The sequence below is a fragment of the Zeugodacus cucurbitae genome, chromosome 4 (assembly GCF_028554725.1).
Source record: "Zeugodacus cucurbitae isolate PBARC_wt_2022May chromosome 4, idZeuCucr1.2, whole genome shotgun sequence".
NCBI lineage: Eukaryota > Metazoa > Arthropoda > Insecta > Diptera > Tephritidae > Zeugodacus > Zeugodacus cucurbitae.
The window spans coordinates 18,142,629-18,165,971 of NC_071669.1; the positions used below are offsets into that span (position 1 = coordinate 18,142,629).

General features: G+C 33.5%; 1 protein-coding gene across 2 annotated transcripts in view; it reads right to left on the reverse strand.

The window, feature by feature from the left end:
* LOC105216094 (uncharacterized) overlaps positions 1-23,343 on the reverse strand; it is a 217,655-nt gene that overhangs the window by 145,296 nt on the left and 49,016 nt on the right. Inside the window, exon 2 of one of the 2 annotated variants that reach the window (XM_011190388.3) lies at positions 16,489-16,542. The gene's annotated coding sequence lies outside the window, so the exon portion shown is untranslated. Of the gene's footprint in view, positions 1-268; positions 284-16,488; positions 16,543-23,343 lie in introns of those variants that run through there. The other variant, XM_054230237.1, reaches the window with a different exon arrangement.

The window sequence follows — 23,343 nt, forward strand, 5'->3', positions numbered from 1 at the left end:
ATAAATATAATTCGGTCTTTCTTGCTTGCCAGTATCAGCGATAAGGTCAGCGTTTAAACTTTATTTTTTCTTCTATTATATATCTTTACTAAGACTTATTGAACTATACATTCAACTCTCGAACCGCGCCAAACAAACTAACTAGCTTAAGAAAGTTACGCCCCTAACCAAGGAAAATAAATTAGAATTTGGTGGCTACCACATCTTTTAACACATTTATGGTTATTTTTTCTTATTTTGAGAATGGTTTATTCTGAACATCACGTACTATTCTGCCTCGTTATACCAGTTGTTTGTTCTATTCGTCACAATTCACTGTTCGAGAATTGCTTTTACTATTTTACAATATTTTCCACAATTGACTCACTTGCTTGAGAGATTGTAGCTAAATGAATATTCAATTATACAATGCAAATCGAGTATGAACAGCTGAGTGATATTATTTATAGGCAAACAACATTAATATATATGTCTCACGATTCGAGCGATAAACAAAAATGATAAGCGAGAGTATTTTAAAATAAATCAGCTTAGAGAATTCTTTATATACATAATAACAAAACATTTTAAGATTAACATATACAGCCCATATGTAGATTATATACATATATTGCTTAATCTGTAGCGTTGAAGCGCAAATGAACCGCATCGGCTTTGTAAGCATTTATCTGTTATACAGCTGATTGGTGTCCATATGTCGTTATTTCGACTAGAATTTGCAATGAAATATTCCATGCTTGGACTGTAATAAAATATCATTCTTTCAACTTCAAGCCACATTTAATTCAATACACAGCCATTTTTCAAGTTGCTAAAATAGCTTAACTCGACTTAAGTTTGTACAATAGATTTCAATTATTCATGTTATGGAATGTTATCAGAAGTATTTATAATCGAATTCAATTACTTATGTTAAGCAATAGTTCAAATATTTCCATTTTACAAGATACTTTCACTTTGAACTAGGTATTCTATGTTTTTTCGAATTCTCTACACATCTGCTTACTTTTATATGTAAAATAACTTATGAATTACGTCATATAAAGTAAGAGAGATCAGTAAGGTGTTGTGAGACTCTATTATTCTAAAGTTTGTCTATGGTCTTCTTTATGATAAACATTGTGTAAAGTAAAAGTAAAAGTTGTTCTATGAACCGTACTATGTTTGAGACTTGGCTCTGTATAGAGTTTAATTGACCCTATAGTTAATTGGTTTCCCCGTGTAATTGAACGGTGTTATCGGGCACATGTAAATTTTCTCGGATGTATGTAAAAACTTTCTAGAGTCGTTTATTTTAGGTATTACCTTATACAGTCCAAAAATGGAGAAATTCCTATTGTAACCACGCCCATCTCCCATACAAAGGTTATGTTGAAAGCTACTAAAAGTGGGTTAACTCACTAACGAAAAACGCCAGAATCACTAAAGAATCACTAAATTTCACAGAAGAAATGGCAGATGAAAGCTGCACTCAGATTTTGTTACAAAATGGAAAATGGGCGTGGCGTCGCCCACTTATGGGTCAAAAACCATATCTCAGGAACTACTCGACCGATTTCAATGAAACTTGGTTTGTAATAGTTTCCTTACATCACAATGATATGTTGTGAAAATAGGCCAAATCGCTTTACAACCACGCCTACTTCCTATATACCAGAACTTTGAAGACAATCTGAATCGTTTACTATACAATATATAAAGTAAGCACTAGTGAAGATATCGGTGCAGAACTTTGCACAAATACTATGTTTATAGTGTGGCAGCCCCATTCTAAAAATCGCCGAAATCGGACCATAGGTTTTTAAGGCCCCATATATCGAACACGAGGGCCTCGGTGCTTCTAACCTAATATTATGGTTTCCAACTTTCAATGGACTTTATGCACTATATATGACGAATATGTGGATCAAATTGTGTATTATATTAATATAGTTAAATAAATAAATTGCGAGAGTATAAAATGTTCGGTTACACCCGAACTTACACCCTTCCTTAGTTGTTTAAAAATAAATTTGAAAAAGAAATATATATATGTATGTATATTAATAGATAATAGATTACATAGTACATAATATAGTTATTGAATTTTTTCCTTTAAGGGGTTATATACAGTTAGACGGCCGAAAAAAAGTGAAATTTCCAGAATTTTTTCTGAGAAAACTTTTTAATTTATTGATCCAAAAATTTATACACATATTATGGTATCTTTCAACTGTATTTTAAGACTTAGTACTAGTAAAAATATTTATTTGAAAAAGAGCTACAGCTGATCTCCAGGAGCTCCTCTCAAAAAAGACGTTTTGCGGTGACCACTATATCTCGGAACTGGATCATCCGAAATTAAAAAACCAAACAGATTTCGTTAAAATAATGTTAAATCTAGTAATTAATCGAAGGAATAAGCAAAATAAAATTTTTTGACAAAATGGCGGTTTCTCAAAAAAAAAATCGATTTTTCACCGAAATTTCGGCCTTAAATTGTTTATAAAAAAAAATATTTATCGGAGAGAAAAAATCTACGATTAATTACTAAAAAATATATTTAAGAAGGTCGTGTTAAAATTTGAGACTAATCTGTCTAGCCGTTTTCGAGTAATGCTGGTCACCGACTTTGAAAACACCATTTTGAGAAAAACGCGTTTAAAATTTGGACCTTTTACTTCCAAGCACTCTGAAACGCCTTTTCAAATTTTTCATTTGCTTGTAACTTTGAAAATATTCACCGGAACGATATGAAATTTTCTGTGTTTATTCTTAAATATATGTACATTAAGAAAATGAAATAAAAAAAATCGATTTTTTGAAAATTCTAACTGTATATAACGCCTTAAGGCTAAAAAATATTGAAATATTTGAAAAACTTTAAGTGCAAAACTTTAAGGGATTATCTGGGCTTCAGAGGTTGAAAACATGAGTATATTTACAATTTTTTGTTAATGTATATAATCATATATCAGGTTGTCAAATACAGGAAGATACAACCTAATATTTTATTCAGCATATTAAAGATATGTACATGTTGTGAAATTTATATTTACAAATTCCGAAAGCTCAGCCGTTGGTACCTCATCTTCCATGAAGTGACCAAAAATAGGGTCGTGTGGCCAAATTTGAGCCCAATACTGACTCAAAAAATAGTTGTAATAAAGATGTTTTCAACAGAATCGCTTCTTAACTTTTCAAGAAATCATGTCCACTGACTTCAAAATTTGAGATAAACCCGATTAAAGTTTTACATTCATACTGACGTGGTCTGATGGTAGGATTTTCCTTCTATCTCTTGAAATTTTAATCGTATCTACTACATCATTTTGTATAATATTTTAATATTGTACTATATAATAAGACAAGAAAATTTCAAATTTTTAATCCCTAATCCCTTAATTCACCAGGTGGTCCAAATAAGCGTGATTCCTGTAATTGAACAACCTGTTCATTTAAACGAGATTCTTTTAATTGAACAAATTGTTCAATTAAGCGAGTATCTGTTAATTGATTCCGCGGTTAATTGAACGAAAATTTGTGCAAATTTTGATGTGCAATTAAGCGAAAAGTACTGTATATGACAAATGGGATGATCCGGTTTAAAGTGCTTGGAATAAAACACTCGGTTGTAGGATCGAACATGCAATGCATGAATGTAAAGTCAATACATAGTATATTTTTAGATCTCAATTGGAATCGGATAATCGTCAAAGTCATATCAAAAAGGAGCTTACATTGTGTAGTCGATACATATTTTATATAAGAGAGTTCTACTTGCCTTCAAATGAGAAGTGAGAAGTATGGGTTGGTTCCTGTTTTTTGACTAATTTGCCAGCAAGCAAGTTTGCTATAACCTGGTTTGAAATATCAGTACACATGATTAGTTTAAAATAAAAATATTATTTTTTTCATTAAGCAAATTAATTCGAGTTTGCATGGCGCCACAGTACAGCCAACCCAAGAGACCCAGCAAGGCCACTGCAAATATTTATTTAACACACATTAGAGCAGTTATTTGCGCACACTCATGGGTGTATACTAATCCATTATATGCAATTTTTTTCTCGCACTCAGCTCCTATAAGCGCCTCAGATTTGCATTAGAAGTGGCATTCCACTCACTCGCATATCCAATTGTCTGGCACAAATATTTAATTTGCTGACAGCTGATTGCCATTATGCGCATTTCAATTCATTTCACTTCGCTTCGCTACACTACATACATGCATGCGTGCAATAAATAATAATAATGTGTAAATATATATATGTATATGTGAATAACTGTACTATATTATAATGTAATAGATGTATGTGTGTGTGTGTGTATGTTTGAGAGAGAGCGAGCCCTGTAAAATGCGCTGCGAAACGAAGGCGAACCTTCAGAGTTCATTGCATTGCGACATGACGCCAACTTAATTGCACAAATTGTTGTTGTTTTTGTTAATGTTTTTGTTGTAAATTTTTTTTTGTTGCATTTCTAATGTTGTCATCATTTGCGAGGAGACAAATAAAAAATACACACATGAGAAATATGCAATAAGCATTGTATGCGATTGAGTTTCTCTGTCTGTGTGTATGTATGTATGTGCTAGCTGATAAGGCAATCGACCAACCAATGCACTCACTATATATATATATATTTATGTATCTATATATATATATGTATCTGGTGTGCTGGCAGCCACATTGGCGCCAAGCGACCAAACAAATTAAGAACGAAAGTGACACTTGAGCAGGCGTTGCGTATACGCCCTGGCGTAGACTGCAGGCAATAAACAACATTTGCCAACGCAGAACAACAACAGGTGGGGGAAGGTGATGCTGATGATGGTGTGGTGTAGTGTAGTGGCTTGGCAAGCGTTGCTTAGGCATTACTGCCAACCAACACTAGTCATTCAGTAAGCTAACGAACCAAGTGACCGCATCAGCCAACCAACTAACGATCAAAGAAGAAACCTTTTTACCAACAACAACAGCAACATTAAGGGCAAACAAAGCATAGTGGCGGCAATCGGCAAGCAAGTCAACTATGCATCATTAGGTATATATATATATATACATATTATCTATTTATATGCACTTATATACATACATACATACATATGTACGAGTATAGATATATATATATATTGTTGTGTGGCCTTTGTAAATAGGTGTGTGTGTGTTGGCGCAAATTTACTTTGGCACAAAGTGTGTCCAACAGTCCAATCAACTTTCCAAAGCAGCTCAACAATTCAAGCCAAGGCTATTTTGGTCATTCTGAGTTATTGTGAAAGTAGGGCATTTAATAGTGAGAGCATTCTTTGGTTGGAATGACAGCAGCGGCAGCAGGAGCAGTCATAAATGCATGTCATAAATGCATATTGTAGATAGTATATGTGTGTGTGTTCAATGTGACAGAATCTAAATATACGTGTACATATGTGACGAATTATATAATCTGTACTAGTTGTCCCAGCTATTGGGAGCAATTATGAAATATGCTTTAAAGGTATAACACCAATCACTTTCCACTAAAATATTGTATATTATATTATATATATTAGTATATTATACATCTTTTGAACCATAACCACGCCTACTTGCTTTACCCTTATAAGATACTCTCCTTCAAAAATATATGAAATATATTTATACATATATCTACCTCTAGACACCACATACCATAAATGAAAATCTTAGTTTCTGGTTCGAATTATGAGATTTATTCAATTAATTAAATGTGACAACTCTGATGAAATTTTTATACTTTCGCGACATTTCGCATAGAGTATTATAGTTTTGTTCACATAACGATTGTTTGTATCACCCAGAAATAAATTAGTTAGATATAGGGTTATATATATCAAAATGATCAGAGTGGCGAGTGGATTCGAAATGCAGATGTCTGTTCGTCCGCCTGTTTGTCCGTGCAAGCGATACGATATTGGTACACTTATTCCTTGGCACCCTGGGCGAATTCCAACCATTGCCACGCCTACAAAATGACGACAACCGAAAACCTATTAGGTGTCATAACGAAGCCATAAATAAAGTAAAGGAGCGAACTAGGAGGGGGCATAGTTCGATGTAATTTTTTTGGGGAAGTGGAAGCTATATTAATCAAACATTCTGCAGTCGGTTGTCTTATGTACCCCACCACACCACACTCCATGAAAATAGTTAAAAACGGATAATAACCACACCCACCTCCCACACAAAGGTTACGTTGAAAATTACTAAAATGATTTAACTCACTAAGCGAAAACTCCAGAAAAACTAAATTTTACAGAAGAAGTGACAGAAAGAACCTGCACTGAGATTTTTTTTTTTAAGTTGAAAATGGTCGTGGCGTCGCCCACTTATTGGTCAAAACCCATATATCTCAGAAACTACTTGACCGATTTTGATGAAACTCGGTAAATACTATTTTCTTTACACCCTGATGACACGGATTAAGCGAATTTAATTAGCGAAATCGGTTTACAACCACATGTACTTCCCATGTAACTCAATTCCATCGATCTGATTCCTTCACTTCATAATAAATACATTTGGAACCAATGGAGATGACGGAATAAAACTTTACACAAATACTACATTTCAGTTGTGGCATAACTGGTGGAAATTTTGTCGAAATCGGACTATAACTTTTCAAAGCTTACTTATAGTCTTGGATATAGTCTACCTTGACAGTGGAAATTAGTGAAATCGATTCAGGAATTACCTCAGCCCTCATATACTATTGATGACGATTTTATGGGTCAAATTGTGTAATATTAATAAACAATTTTCTATAAATTGCGAAAGAATAAAATGTTCGGTTGCAATCGAACTTAACCTTTCCATACTTGTTGTAATTAAACTAGCTGCAATACCATTCTGTACTCGTATTAATAGTTTTTAATTTTTTTTTATAATTTTTCTTTATTGGCGTAGTTAAATGCCAATTTGCTTAAATGCCAATTTATTAAACTCACATAATATATGAGTCTTTCGAAAATTTACCGAGAATATCTAAATATTTTTAACAAAACAAATAATTTCAATGTTTTTTAAATCACTATTTCTCAGGCCATTTAAGTTCCTTTAAATGATTCAAGTTAATTCGATAAGTTTTAGCATAAATATTAAATGAAATGCTGATAGATCCGGAAATTTTTAGACATACATATGCTTTAGCTAAGTCGAAATTTATATTAAAATGTATAACAAAGATATGTTGTGTTTAGTGAAGATAGTTTTAGTGAAGACAGTCAGTTTTGCAGCATCTCCTAGAGACTAGATGAATTATGGTTTTAAATTGCGATATATACAGTTCAAATAAATAATTAATAATTTTGAAAAAATCCATGCCATAGATTTCGGGAGTGATATTTTACGACGACATTGACATAGTTCAGCGAATAAAAAGACAGCGGCTACGCTGGCTAGGTCATGTTGTCCGAATGGACGAAAACACTCCAGCCCTGAAAGTGTTCGATGCAGTACCCGCCGGAGGAAGCCGAGGAAGGGGAAGGCCTCCACTCCGTTGGAGGGACCAGGTGGAGAGCGACCTGGTTACACTTGGGATCTCCAACTGGCGCCGAACTGCGAAGGAGAGAGACAGGTGGCGCACTATCGTCGATTCGGCTATAACCGGCTAAACGGTTGCAACGCCAATCACATACATATTTATTTGCTTCTCGATTCATTAGGCATTTGAACTAATTTGTTTGAGGACTGTGTGTTTTTACTTATTCGGCTGTGGTGAATCAGAGTTTCAAACCGGTATCCACAGTAATATCATTATTCGTTAGACTTTCTTTGAGAGTTTAAAATAGTTTAGGTTTAATGGTTTATTTTGATAAAATTGAAGTAAATAGAGAGAATAATATCAAGTTTTAGTAATTATAATAAAGCCATACATTTGAATGGTGCGTGACTTAGCTTAACAGTTTTTTATATCACTGTTTCAAACCGATATTTACAAAAATGTTACAGAGCAAATGTTTTTGTGGTAAGAAGCTCAAAGCACATTAAGATTGGACTTATAATATAACTTTGGGCTCTATGTTTGAAATAATACCATATTTGAGGATATTTTCGACATATATGCAGAAGAACGGATTTTATTTTCTTCCTAAACGGAATGTGAGCTAGTTTGACACTTGAACTTTTGCATCTTTTTGTAAGCATTGTAAGCTTTAAGTGTCCTAAAAGCTTTAACCTTAATGGATATTCCAAAATGAAATTCCGGGTTCCCTAGATTAAGTCGAGGTTTCTCTGTAATTGAATTTTTTGAATGGATGTTTTCGTATTTTTAGACTTTTGCTGCGAATAATTTTTTGAACAATATTTCTTACAATTTATTCCAAGTTTCTCTCAAATTATTTCTTAAAGAGTAAAGAAAATTTACAAAAAGATCGATTCATACCTACAACACTATATTGATTCATCACTCCTTACTATATACATACATACATATATGTGCCTATATATCTTAATAATAAAATTATAGTACCCTAGTGTCCGCCCATTACGCCCGGGTATAAATAGTGAAATTTAATTAAATACGGAATTGGGTCAGTTGCTCGCCCACAAACACAAGTACACATACAAACACACACATACGAGACACACGCACACACAGTGCAGCAGCAGCGGCGGAAAAAAAGCGAAAAAATAACGGAGTGGAAAATGAGTTAAGCTGAGGAGAGCCGCTGTAGTTGAGGCCAGCGAAGACTTGATTGTAAATGGTTTTACTCTAAATTGGAAACACATACACGCATACATACTCGTATAAGTCACGGTGGCGCACCACAATGGCCAGCCAGCCAGTAAGGCAGCGAGCGAGTCAGGCCAAACAGGCAGGCAGGCAATTGCTGTTGAGACATTTTAACGGCGCAGCGCAAAGTAAATAAGAAAATTAAGTGAAAAAACCAAGAAGAAGAAGAAATAAATAATGAAGTTACAAGAAAATCGAACTATGCTTTGCTGAGCTATAATCAATAGAAACAACAACAACAACAACAACCGTACTGGTATTAATAGAAAATATGAGCAGCACGCGTGTCGGGCACACGTTTCCGCCGCTACAAACTAAGTAAAACGTTTCTCTTTTGCCACCATTTTTCTCCCCCAGGGGTGCATGCGGGTCAATCACTTCCGTTTCCGCCGCACAACTCAACTCAACTCAATTTCAGCTAAAAGCTAAAGAAGCGATAACGGTGTCGAGACTGAACTGCAAGCGGCAGCAGCACAAAGCTATTAAGCGTCTTAATAATATGTGTGTCTGTCTGTCTGCCTGTAGGCATTCACCCAGCTGGTGTGTGTGCTTTTGTGTTCACACGTTCAATTGCGTTTGCGATTTTTATCACTGATAAAATTTGCCGTTTAATAGAAGATTCGTATTGAGTTGCTATACAACAAATGGTTGTTGTTGTTGATCTTATTGTTGTGCTATCGCCGAGCTATCGTCTGTTGCTGACTCAAGCTGTGTGGTCGTTGGCAGGAAACTCTTTAAATTGCAGAGTCAACAGATGGAGGATTGCGATATGTAATCTTAATGGCGCAAATAAGGTGTATACGCTGGTAGATCTTCTATATATGTATATATTTATATATATGATTCTTAAAAAGAACGTAATTTTATATATTAAGCTTGAATATAGAGCAGTTTAGCCTACAGCATGCTTACTTCTTCTCTAGTCGCACTACTTCAGCGAACTCTCACTAATTGCTTTCAGTGTTCCCCTCTCTCTCTCTCTCTCTCACTTCTGCTTCTTTGAGCCTAATCCCCAATAGACGATTCTACAGAAATCGTTAGAGACACAATTTCGGGTCAGGTTATGTTTTATAGGCTATGGCATTTTCTTATTCCCACCACTAGACTTAATAGAATTTGGATATGGTGGTCTAAATTATACTAAATCAAGCTAAGTTTAGATTTACCCCAGACTGATACCATTTTTTTAGCTTATGAAAGCTGTAGAGATAAGTTCGTTAATCTTATAGGTAGATATATAATTAAAAGAGGTCCAGATAAGAATTCGAGGAATATATGACTCCTGAAAAAAGTGCAGCAAACTCAGTTGCGAGTGCTTAGCCTTCGGCCGATTACCCCCTATGTTACAATTCAAAAGAGATATGAGAAAATGTCAAGTTTAATATCAAATCAAGTTTAATTCGATTTGTTGAATGGCGTTTAATTCAGACTCGCTTCGAAGCATAATGAACCTTTTACCTGAAAAATTTACAAGTAAAGAATGAAAGTTAGCTGGTTAGCTCTAGTTTTGAATCTCAATAAAAAACCACCTCAAATTTTAGAACTTTTTTGGCCCAAAGATGTAATATTATCACAGCAACAATTCTTTAACTTCGAGCTGAAGAACTAATCCTCTTTGATATAATAATTTGCAAAAGCAACAACAAAATAAAGTACACAGGTTTGTTGGAGAATGAGAGTAAACCACCAAATCAACAATTAAGTCTTAAGTCTTAAATACGACTTCGACAATATAAACTGGCCTTATAGACTTTACGCAAAACATAATTAATTTAATACAATAAAATTATAATTGAGAAACCAGTTTTTGCCTTTCGCACAGCTGGCTACCCGCTTAACGAACAGAGATTACACATTTTTATTTATGTTTCTCATAAGAAGTTGGTAAGTTTCATCAGCTGTTTACTCTTTTATCAAAGACCACAACCAGACAACAATCGCAGAGCTGCATTCTAGTTTCAGCTCGATTCAGGGGCGAATGCAGGGGGGGGTTTTGGGGTGTTAAACCACCCCCCCCCCCCCCCCCCCCAAGTAATTGAATTTTTAAATAATAGAATTTAATTCTACATAGTAATTTGAAAAATTGTAGTTTGTTGTTTTCAAAGCAATCTTTCTGCCGACGATGTATGAATATATAAAATAAATGAATACATTAGTCACTAACAGCGTTGCCGTTTTGATACAATTGTATCTTTTGTGTGATTTGATACTTTTTGTTCACAAACGGCCTATTTTGATATTTTTCTGCTGATAGAATTTAATTTTTTGAAACTATGAAAATGTTAAACTAAAAACAAACCTATTGTATCTTGATAGTATTAAAAAGTTGTGGGAATGTAGGCCAATTAAAAAACCCAGAAAAATATAAACTGGACAGAGACATTTTTTAATTTGCTTCAAAGTAATGAGTTTGCCTTATAACTCTGTGCCTGCTGAACTGAATTTTTTTAGATTTAAGGGGAATTGTGAGTCGAAAATGGACTTCTTTTGAAAATTAGTTCTGAACTGAAAAGTCACCAATAAGGTTTCCATTATTTTTTTTAGAGTTTATTGTTAATCATAATACAGGAAAAATAAAAACTCATTTATTATGACTTTCAGTTTTCGTTCCATGAGCAAACTGTTGTGAAATAAATTTAAATTTAAAAAAAAAATATGATATTTGCAAAAAAATACTTGAGTGTCTTAACTAAAATGTCTATACTTTTAATAAAAACAACCAGAAAAAACTGGTCTGAATTAGATACACAACTTTACTTATTATTTGTTTTTCAAAATTGAACAATCGTTTAAACTAATTTTTGAATCAGTTAAAACAATAGCCGCAGAATTAGATTTAGAAATTAAAATTCCGCGTTTGGCGAAACAGCAAACTAATCGCGACAATTATGAAGGCAAACTGGAAGAATATTACCGCAGCTCAATTTATATACCGTTTTTAGATCATTTTTTGGTCCAAATCAATGAACGATTTTTAAAACATCGAGAGCTGCTCTCCAAAATTGAAAACATTTTGCCAAATAATTGCATAAATCTTGACGTTATTGAGATGCAGGAGACTGATCGTGTTTTAGAAAAGCAATGGTCCGCTGATTTAGAAGATCCCGATTTCGTTGTTGAATTTAGAATGTGGAAAAGGTTAAAAATATTTTCTTCAGATTATATTTTCTAACTAAAATTTTGAATATATTTTAAGGAACTAGTTAAATCAAACAAAGAGATCCAAAACTTTTTTAGACGCGTTGAATTGTTGCGATGCAAAAATTTTCAAAACAGTGCATCGTTTTTTAAAAATTGGAGCAACAATCCCTATATCTGTCGCTTCAAATGAACGCTCGTTTTCCTCACTTCGCAGACTTAAAACATATTTAAGAAATAAAACTGGAGAAGCACGCCTGAACGGAATGGCTCTCTTGAATATCCATAGAGATATAGACGTGACGGAGGAAGAGATTTCAAATAAAAGAAGATTAGACTTCAATTTGTGAATAAAATAATGAAACATTGCCTTTTTACCTAAAAAAAATCGCCACTGGTAATGGTGATTTGTATTCGATTCAAAATTAATGTAGCAAAATAGTACCTTTAGGGTAAATCGATTCAAATCGCGCTTCAATCGAGCAACGGCCGGTTAATTGATCAATTAACTTCTGTGCGAAAAGGTCATAAGCAGATGTAGTATAGATATGCGATAAAGAATAAAAATATTCTAATTACAAAGATAATTGAACTTAAAAATATTGAATCAGTGTTCTCTTACAGCTCATCAATAAAATTACCATACCATTTAATTCCATTTCTAGCTAGAACTTCTACTCTGAAAATATTTAATATTACAGTATCGCCAATATTTGTTTCCGATTGGTTAATTAGAAGAAAATTGATAACGCCTCATTAAGAATCATTTTTTTTATTTGGCATGGATGCATTTCACAGGGTTACTATATTATTAAACACTAATTGAGCAATAAGGTAATTGCTCATTTGTATGGTATTTGTATTTGAATTGTTTAAATTCTCCTAATTGCATCGTTAGTAGTATTCGAGTAGTATTGCATAAAGATATTTAAATCGATTTATTACTAATCGGTTAATTGATTAATTAATTAATTGCTCTATTATATAGTAAATTGAACTGAATAATAGTTTATTATATTTAAGTTTTATATTATTATTTACTGATTTTCTAAAAGCATACTTTTTTGCCTATTTCTGAAATAAGCCTTTCGACAAAATAATTAGTAAGAGACAAACTTGACGAGGGATCAAGCATTTTAAGTATTTCACGATAATTTTTAAATCAATTTATTGTCATTGAAATACTAATGACGCAATTAAATACTCAATTACTCTATCTTATGATAAATTCAGCTCAATTAATCATTAAATTATTGAAATTTCTGTGAGCTTGGGCATTAATCGAGAAGTTTCGAATTTTGTATGGAATTATAACTTTATATGTATAGGATCCAAAAATAAATATTTATTTGATTGAAGATTAATGTTAATACAAAAGAAAATGTCACAAGCATGGTTGCAATTGAAACACTTTAGAGTTGACGATGTTACCAGAAAGCTGGATCTACTCCAAACTTTATCACAAACAGAAACCAAAAAGTCTGCTCCCAACCTTTTTCCGAACAAATACAAAAAATGTCGCAATAAATTGAAGTTTGTACTCATTTGGCACTCCTAGCTAGATATATTTATATTCCCTTTTTATATGCATATATGTATATATATCCCACATGCATAACATGCCCCCCTCCCCGACACTTAAATCATTTTGCAATCAATTCACATTTTTTGCCTTTCCTTTTTTTGCGCTATCTTCACTGACATTCATAAAACTTTCGGCAAAATAATACTTAAAAAGTTTTGCTGTCAGTCTTAAAATGCTTTTTAATGCCACTTGTGACGTCACCGGGTGCATAGAATGCAACGAGTGCAACAGGAACTCAATGCAAGAACAAGAATATGGATATTTTTTTAAGTGGAGACGATGTGTCTCACAACAACTGGTGAACTTATGTTATTTATATAGGTGTAGAGGTATGTATGTGAACAGATAAATTTGCATGAAGGATGTACTATTGTTCTCAGATGGAAGAATTGCTCTAGCTTGGACTAGTCATACAAACTATTGGCTATACTTATGTATATTCTCACCTATATAGACGCATATATTTGTCGGTTTGCTTTTGTTTTTGTTGAAAACAATTTGCCACAATATCCTGAAGTCAGTGTTATCGAAAGTGCTTGCAGAAATCGCAGCATGAAATTGGCATTCAATTGTGTTAAGTGGCAATATTGAAGTCAATACAAACATACACACACACACACATACATATTTACAAACGAACATAAATGGAATCGTTGCAGAAATCAATGCTGCTCTGATTAGAAATTTGCCAAATACTCATTCTGTTGTTTGCAAGGTGTTTGTGAGTAGTGATGAAAATTACTTTCGTAGGAAATTGGCAATATAAAGTGATTACCAGCAAATAGCTTAACGTGAAGCTGGTCAGCAGGAAAATTATAAAACAAGAGCTGAAACTGAAAAGGAGGAATGCTATAAGATTCTAATGAAGTGTAGTAAGCACAAAAAAAAAGAAAAAATTGGAAAATATATAGTATAGAGCGAATACTGGTTATTCTAACTGGTATAAACAAGTACAGAATATGCATGGATGTATTGTACTCCAGGTAACCAACTAGAGTTGCTCTATTTAAAGTTTTCTTTAAACAATTCTTTCTTGACTTTTAAGTGGAAATATATTGAGGATCTAAAGTACTCTCATTAAAATTTATTTCAAACAAAGGCTGTATTATTTTTATACATATGTATATTGCCGAGCTCGAACCGTTGCCACGTCCACAGGTGCTATAACTAAGCCACAAAAAATTAATATGAAAATTAAATTTTGTACAGAGGTTCACACTAGGATGAGTCACATTTAATTGAAATATTTTTGAGAAATTAGGCGTGTAGGCCTCGTCCCTAATACGTTTTTGTCTCTCTCTCTCTCTCTCTCTCTCTCTCTCTCTCTCTCTCTCTCTCTCTCTCTCTCTCTCATTACCAAAGTTGTATAAAATACTGGACATTTTCTCTTGAAAATGGATGAAATCAGATAACAACCGCGTCCACCCTCCATGCAAAGGTTATGTTGAAAATCTAATTCACTAACAAAAAACATCAGAAACACTACAATGAATAAAAGAAATGCCAGAATAGAGGTGCACTCAGATTTTTATGGGAGTGGCGTCTCCCACTTTTGGATCCAGTATCAAATCCTAGGAACTACTTCACCAATTTAAACATAATATCGATTTGGAACAGGAAATTTCATTTGAAACACAAAATTTCACACAAACTCTTTGTTCAATATTTTTAACCATTTATGAGAATTTCCGGGTACTTATTTGAGAATGTATAATATATATCAAGAATTACAATTACCAAGAAAGCTTGGTACAAATACCGCGTTGGAGGTGTGACATCGATAATTTAAAAATCGCCGAATTCGGACTATAACTTTTCAAAGCCCCAGATATCGAACATGAGGACCTTTGTGCCTATGGATATTTGTTTACCGATATATATATATATATATATATATATAGGTAAATCTCTAGATATTCTTTACAAATTTGGAGGCAATTTTTTTATCTATTTTTTTATCAATGAACCTCTGGATGAAATCGGGTAATTTTTCCCTAGCTAACATATACCTAAAATTAGGATACAATCAAACGACTGGAAAGATTTATACATCATGAATTGGTAACTATGTAAGATATCACGACAAAATAGTCCTGGATATAATGTAGCTCAATGGCGAATATGAGTGAAATTGGTACAGGAATTACCTCAGCCCCCATATACTATATACATGTTATGATTTTCGTTATTCTAGTGGACTTTATGCCGGATATATGGGTCAAATTGTTTGTTCTCTTAATAAAATTAAATAAATAAACTGCGAGAGTATATGTTCAGTTACAGCATCTCTTCCGACTTTCCTTATTTGTTCTTTAATCAAATTGAATTATATAACCCTAGACCTTAGTGATGTTAGAAGACTGAAGTAAAATTTTATATATTGACTAGCTCCGGCTTCGCACGGTTTTAAACAAACATTTCAAAAGTTATAAAGTTTTACACACTTATACATACTCTTTCATATATTATACATGTATGTACTTTCCCGTTTCTTGCGTGGGTTCATTTAAAAAAAGTAAAAGGAAAAAAATCGAACATAAAATTATATTTTATTTGTAATGAGCTGAAACTTGATTACGACCTCTAGTCTTTGATGTCTTTCCCTCTGATTATGAAGACGTTGGGAACGCTCAGAGTTCGACTCCCTAGCGCGAGCTTGTATATTTCTAATAATTTGTTCTTCAAGGCGCTGCACACGCTCCATACTCGACTCTCAAGCGCGTACTTGGCAGGTTTTGAAATTTTGTTCAGCAATCAGCTGTGAGCGCTTGTTACTCGATACTCTGGCACGCAATTGCGATTGACATGCAAGACAATTTTCAGTTTCAGATTAAGATTCTTCATCACGGAGACTTTTTGATACCATCATCTAATAACTATTTCCAGAAAGTTGAGATTCTAGCAATAAATATAGCCTACGTTACGTTTTTGAGTTTATTCAATACAAAAATACATACAAATATCTCCTCTTTATAATAGTAGTATAGAAATGTTCATGGTTTCAGAAAATATATATTTATATTTATGTAAATTACCTTATTATTCAATTTATTTATATTGAAGCTTCACGCCTTTTAGTGATGGTAACCCTGTAAAAGAAAACAAAAATAAATTATTACTTAATTTTTTTAATAGCTACAATAAAATAAAATAATATGGCAACACTGCTGTTAAATATTTTAAGTTTTATTCTTTTAAGTTTTTAAGTCTGTTTCTAAAATTAATCATAACAATATATTTTTGATATAAAAATATATTTAATTTCTTCAGTGAACCTTCCTACTTAACCCATTCCCTCCCATTATACTCGCTTGGGTACAGAGAGAAATGGTACAGAAACCCCATTCGATTCCATTGTACTCACTTGGTTAAATTGAAATATCCTTTATTACTTGATTTCTCTTTAACTTAATATCAACTTCAAGCTGGTTCCATTAAATTTCTTACTTCACTAACCAACTGACCCAAGAGTTGAGAGTTGAGACTCTGCCTGCGGCACGACAAACAAGTCGCCGGTGATCGTACATAAATACTTCTCAGCATTCATTTGTTCAGAAGACTAAACAATAATAATTTACTCCACATCTACTTTTTTCGTCTTTTGTCTAGCATAAACGTCTGCAATAACACATACAGACAATTATACATATATGTATCTATATAAATATGATTCAGTACTTTATTATTATGTCAAGCAAGATATTGAATTTTTATATGTCACTCATACGCCGTGGGCTACTGAAATGACTGAACTTATCTATGTTACTCATACGCCGTGGACAACTTGAATGAATGTTGATGCTTGCATAGTACAGTTCACAGTAAGTAATTAAGAGAGGGGAATGGGATGCAACAAGAAAAGTTGAATGTTAAATGAAATTCATTAAATTAAAAAAAAAAATAAAAAATGGAAAAAGGTGGCAATACCAAAATCTTTTCAAAATAATGAAAAGGCACTGAACTACATGTTTCGAAAATATTTAAAGGTGGCAATATTCAAAATTTTATAAATTCTGATAAACCAGTGACTTAAATATTATACAAATAGGAAAAAGTGGCAACATCGGCAATTTCAAAAATTCTAAAAATCCAGAGAAATAAAAATTATTTTATAAAAAATAGTAGAAGCGGCACCATCGACCACTTTCAAAATCATAAGGCCACTGTGATAGATTATTTTAATAATTTAAAAATAGTAAAAAGTGGCAACATCATCTTAAAAGTGCTAAAAAAATAGGCAAAATTTAAAAAAATAGGAAGAAACGTAATAAAATCATGAAAGACATTTTTCATAAAAGGTGGCAACATCATTTTTTTTAATATTGAAAAGTCAGTCTTACCAGCGTTCTAACAGTTCACTGTTTATGTTGAATGCAAATGCATGTTTTCACATGCAGTTTTCTACACTTTATTTTCAATTGTTGTTGCTGTATTTCTGTACAACAATTTCTATATTTCTGATATTTACAACATTTCTGCAAGCATTTGCTTTTAAAATACATTAAATTTATTATATTTTTATTACATTTTCTACTTTTCCTCGCTCTTTATCACCCTCTCTCCCCCCTTGCACTTACTTAAGGAAATGGCAGCGAAAATAAACTAAAACACAAATAAATTAAATAAAATCTCAGCAACTCACGGTAGCCTGCTGGCTAAGGGCAAAATGTAGAAAACAACAAAAACAACAGCAACAACAAGACCAACAACCAATCGTTGCCTGCAACCACTTTACACAACAATTTCAACTCGCCTTTCCGGTATTGCTTTAACTCGACATCTACTTCGCTTCCTGCCTCGCTCTCTCTCTCTCTCCGCCCTCTCTCGCTTCTACCAACCGCCCAGCATCGGTTACAACTTTCAACTTCAGCCGCTCAAATGCTCCGCAAAATCGTAAAAATATGTGTAAACAACAAATACAACAAGCCACAGTTTGTTTGTTTGTTTGCTATTGTTGTTGTTGTTGTTGTTGGTAAAAGTTTTTTGCTCACGTTACAGCGTTGGCTGTTGGCTGTTGTTTTTGTTGTTGTTTGCTATTTGTTTGCAATTGCAAAATTGTTTCATAGTTTAATTAGTAATTTCAACATTTCAGTGCTCCATTCGGACGGTGCCAACAATTTGCACACGCCTTTTTATTTTTTTATTTCATTCCCTTTTCCACATTCGCATTTTGCTCTCTTTTTTATTTTCTGTTTTATTTATTTATATGTTCTCGTACTATCTACCATACTCATGTACTTCAATTTGATTTTAAGCTTTTAATTCATATTTTAAATTGGTTAAAGGTCTCACTGTAATGGAGTGCCTACAGCGAAGAAACGGTGTACTCTGAGACTGAAAGAAGAAAATTGAGATTGATGTATTCCTTCTCAAATCTGCTAAAAGATATATGATGCAATTAGTTTTTATCTGATCTCAAAAACCCTTTGAATTATAGGCAAATATAAGACCTCTTAGAAATGCCCTCGGACATACATACAAATATTTCCTCTTCATAATAGTAATATAGATAGGTCAAAGCGGACTTTTTAAATTGCCATTAATCAAATCAACCTGATTCCATTGTGGGATTATTTTAGAAGAAACCCATTTGTGGTCTTGGAAATATTGAGAATTTCTTAGTTTTCGAAAGTGTTTATACATCTTGGTCCAACAGTCGTCTATCACTCTCTCTCTCTCTTGAAGAGCTATAAAGTCCTCACCAGATGGTTAACTTGTAGGTAAGCTATAAATGTATGTAAATAGATCAAGAGTTAGTCCCGACCTTGAAATACATAAATCTAGATGATAGAATCTTCAATAAAGGACTGTATTTCTCAACAATCGAGGCATAAAAGCATTGGCCCCTACTCTCTTCAAGATTAAAGCTTCTCAAAACTGTAGATTTGAATATACTGCCACAAAGGTGAAGTAAAGATATCAGATTTACCATTACAATAGATCGGAAGCTTTCGAAAGACTCAATGAGTACATAACCTCAATAAGACACTTCATCTATTTAATACACTAAAGGATATAACACCATAATCCCACAACGAGAATACCAATTCGACCACGATCAAAACATTAATATAAAGTTCGAAGGTTGCCACTAATTTCAAAAATTTTAGTTAATAATATCAAAGGTATGAAGAGTTATAAATAATAAATAAATTCAAAATTTTAAGTTTTTTGAACAAAATTTTTGTAGAGTATTGCCACTTGTTTCAAAATATAGTGAGTAATTTGAAAAGCTTAAGTCATAATTTTAAAGAAGAGAAACATTACTATATTTAACAATTAAGGAAGGGCTAAGTTTGGGTGTAACCGAACATTTTATACTCTCGCAATTTATTTATTTAACTTTATTTATATTATATAATACACAATTTGACCCACATATTCGTCATATATATTGTATAAAGTCCATTGAAAGTTGGAAACCATAATATTAGGTTAGAAGCACCGAGGCCCTCGTGTTCGATATATGGGGCCTTAAAAACCTATGGTCCAATTTCGGCGATTTTTAGAATGGGGCTGCCACACTATTAACATGGTATTTGTGCAAAGTTCTGCACCGATATCTTCACTAGTACTTACTTTATATATTGTAAAGTAAACGATTCAGATTGTCTTCAAAGTTCTGGTATATAGGAAGTAGGCGTGGTTGTGAAGCGATTTGGCCTATTTTCACAACATATCATTGGGATGTAAGGAAACTATTACAAACCAAGTTTCATTGAAATCGGTCGAGTAGTTCCTAAGATATGGTTTTTGACCCATAAGTGGGCGACGCCACGCCCATTTTCCACTTTGTAAAAAAATCTGAGTGCAGCTTTCATCTGCCATTTCTTATGTCAAATTTAATGTTTCTGACGTTTTTCGTTAGTGAGTTAACCCACTTTTAGTAATTTTCAGCCTAAGTTTTGTATGGGAGGTGGGCGTGGTTATGATCCGATTTCTTTTATTTTTGGACTGCATTAGGAAGTGGCTAAAAAAAACGACTGCAGAAAGTTTGGTTTATATAGCTCTATTGTATGTATAAAAAAGTTAGTAGGGGTCGGGGCCACGCCCACTTCCCCAAAAAAATTACATCCAAATATGCCCCTTCATAGTGCGATCCTTCATACCAAATTTTATTTCAATAGCTTTATTTATGGCTTAGTTATGGCACTTTATGTGTTTTTGGTTTTCGCCATTTTGTGAGCGTGGCAGTGGACCGATTTTGCTCATTTTCGAAAGCAACCTTCCTATGGTGCCAAGAAATAAGTGTGCCAAGTTTCATCAAGATATCTTAATTTTTACTCAAGTTACAGCTTGCACAGGCGGACGGACAGACAGACATTCGGATTTGAACTCCACTCTTCACCCTGATCACTTTGGTATATATAACCCTATATGTAACTCGTTTAGTTTTGGGTGTTACAAACAACCGTTATGTGAACAAAACTATAATACTCTCTTTAGCAACATTTGTTGCGAGAGTATAAAAATTAAAAGTAAAATTTGTTAAGCATGATTTTTGTGGAGTGTTGCCACTTGTTTAAAATTTATTATTTTCAATAAAATTTATATGTCAACCGAATTATTAGAAATGATCACACTATAATGCCTGCTTAGCCGATTGAACATTTTTTAAGTAGTGTTGCCACCTGTTCAAAAAGTCTGAGTGAGTAATTAAAAACACTTGATGTAAAATATTAAAGAAAAGCAGCATTACTATTTTTATAGATTTAAAAGATAAAGTTTTTAAGCATAGTTTTTGTGCGGCGTTGCCACCTGTTAAAATGTTTTCTTTTTTCAATAAAATTGTAAGATAACGGAATTGTTGTAATATATCACACAAAAGTGTCTTCTTTTGGCGTTTAAAAATTTGTGAAGTGTTGCCACCTGTTTAAAAAATATAGTGAACCATTGAATAAAAAATAAATATAAATTAATTATTGCAAAATGAACACCATAAAAAGCTTGATTATGAATAATCATTAACGAAGAGATATTTTAAAGAGTTGTCACTTGTTCCAAAATTTTAATTAAAGTACTATTTTTTTATTATAAATAATACCAATATTCTCTAGTATAACTTTAATATACATATATCAGCTTGTACAACTCTAAATATATAAATATTCCCGCTTTTTAAACAAGCATTCATAATTTGCCGCCCACCAACTGTATTTACCAAAGCACTTCCTTCCTTTACAAAATAATAACCAAATTTATGTGTGTATGCACTCCACCCCCACAGTAAACTCAGCAAATGCAACGCCAGCCAACTGCCAAAAACACTGACCAAAGCTTGGCGTATCTCGAGTGGTAAATAAGTAGTTTTCCACATTTAATATTTCAATTGCATTTAAATGATTTTCTCTGCTTAAATTACTTTCACAAAAGGAGTAAAATGTAAATGCAGTTCAGTTGTTGCTTGTTTGTTGTCTCGTGCGTTTGTTGTATGGCTTGGCTTGTGCTGCAATATAACTTTACAGTTATGCATATTGCTGTGCACATTGAAAAGTCATTTGCATTTGTTTGTGCTAATCAAGTGGAAAGTCAATAAAAACCGTCGTAGCAACCTTTGAAGAGTAAAATGCTATTTTGGCAACTGTACGGTGACTTCTGAAATGGACATTGTATTTCCAAGATAACATTTTCCATTAAAATCACAAATATGAGTGACAAATGCAACTGTAAATGATTGAAAAGACAAGTGTGTGTGCGAAGTACCGTTATAGTTGAAAGTAATTAGAAATAAAATGTTGATGAGAAAATGTTGCATGGAAAGATTTTCAAGTGAGATAGAAATTACAGTTGATACTTTCAAGAATATATGGGTATGTAAGCTCTAGAAATATGTGGGCGATTGAGACACTTATGTGAATAAAATATAGGCTCAAAGGACTGACTACTTTTATACCACACATGCCTACTTTTAAATTGTTCTATTTTTCTTCAGTTATCAGTATAATTGGTTCATTTCTCAAGGAAGATGTGTTATGTACATATTTCCTATATGTAGTCCTTTAACAATGTCTCTCTTTCACTCAGAAACATTTATTTATTAGAGCAGTTTATTGTGTGAAAGACTAAAGCCCACCGTCAACGAACTGATTGGACCTTATCAGTGTGGCTTTAGATCTGGAAAATCTACAATGGACCAGATATTCACCATGCGCCAAATCTTGGAAAAGACCCGAGAGAGAAGAATCGATACTCACCATCTTTTTATCGATTTTAAAGCTGCCTTCGATAGCACGAAAAGGAGCTGCCTTTATGCCGCAATGTCTGAATTTGGTATCCCTGCAAAACTAATACGGCTATGTAAGCTGACGTTGAGCAATACCAAAAGCTCCGTCAGGATCGGGAAGGACCTCTCCGAGCCGTTCGATACCAAACGAGGCTTCAGACAGGGTGACTCACTATCGTGCGACTTCTTCAATCTATTGCTGGGAAAAATAATACGAGCTGCAGTGCTAAATAGAGAGGGTACAATCTTCTACAAGAGTGTACAGCTCCTGGCGTATGCCGATGATATTGATATCATCGGAAGCAATAACCGCGCCGTTTGTTCTGCTTTTTCCAGATTAGATAAAGAAGCGAAGCGTATGGGTCTGGTGGTGAATGAGGACAAGACGAAATATCTCCTGTCATCAAACAAACAGTCAGCGCACTCGCGTCTTGGCTCCCACGTCACTGTTGACAGTCATAACTTTGAAGTTGTAGATAATTTCGTCTATCTGGGAACCAGCATTAACAACACCAACAATGTCAGCCTTGAAATCCAACGTAGAATCACTCTTGCCAACAGGTGCTACTCTGGACTGAGTAGGCAATTGGAAAGTAAAGTCCTCTCTCGACAAACCAAAATCAAACTCTATAAGTCGCTCATTATTCCCGTCCTGATGTATGGCGCT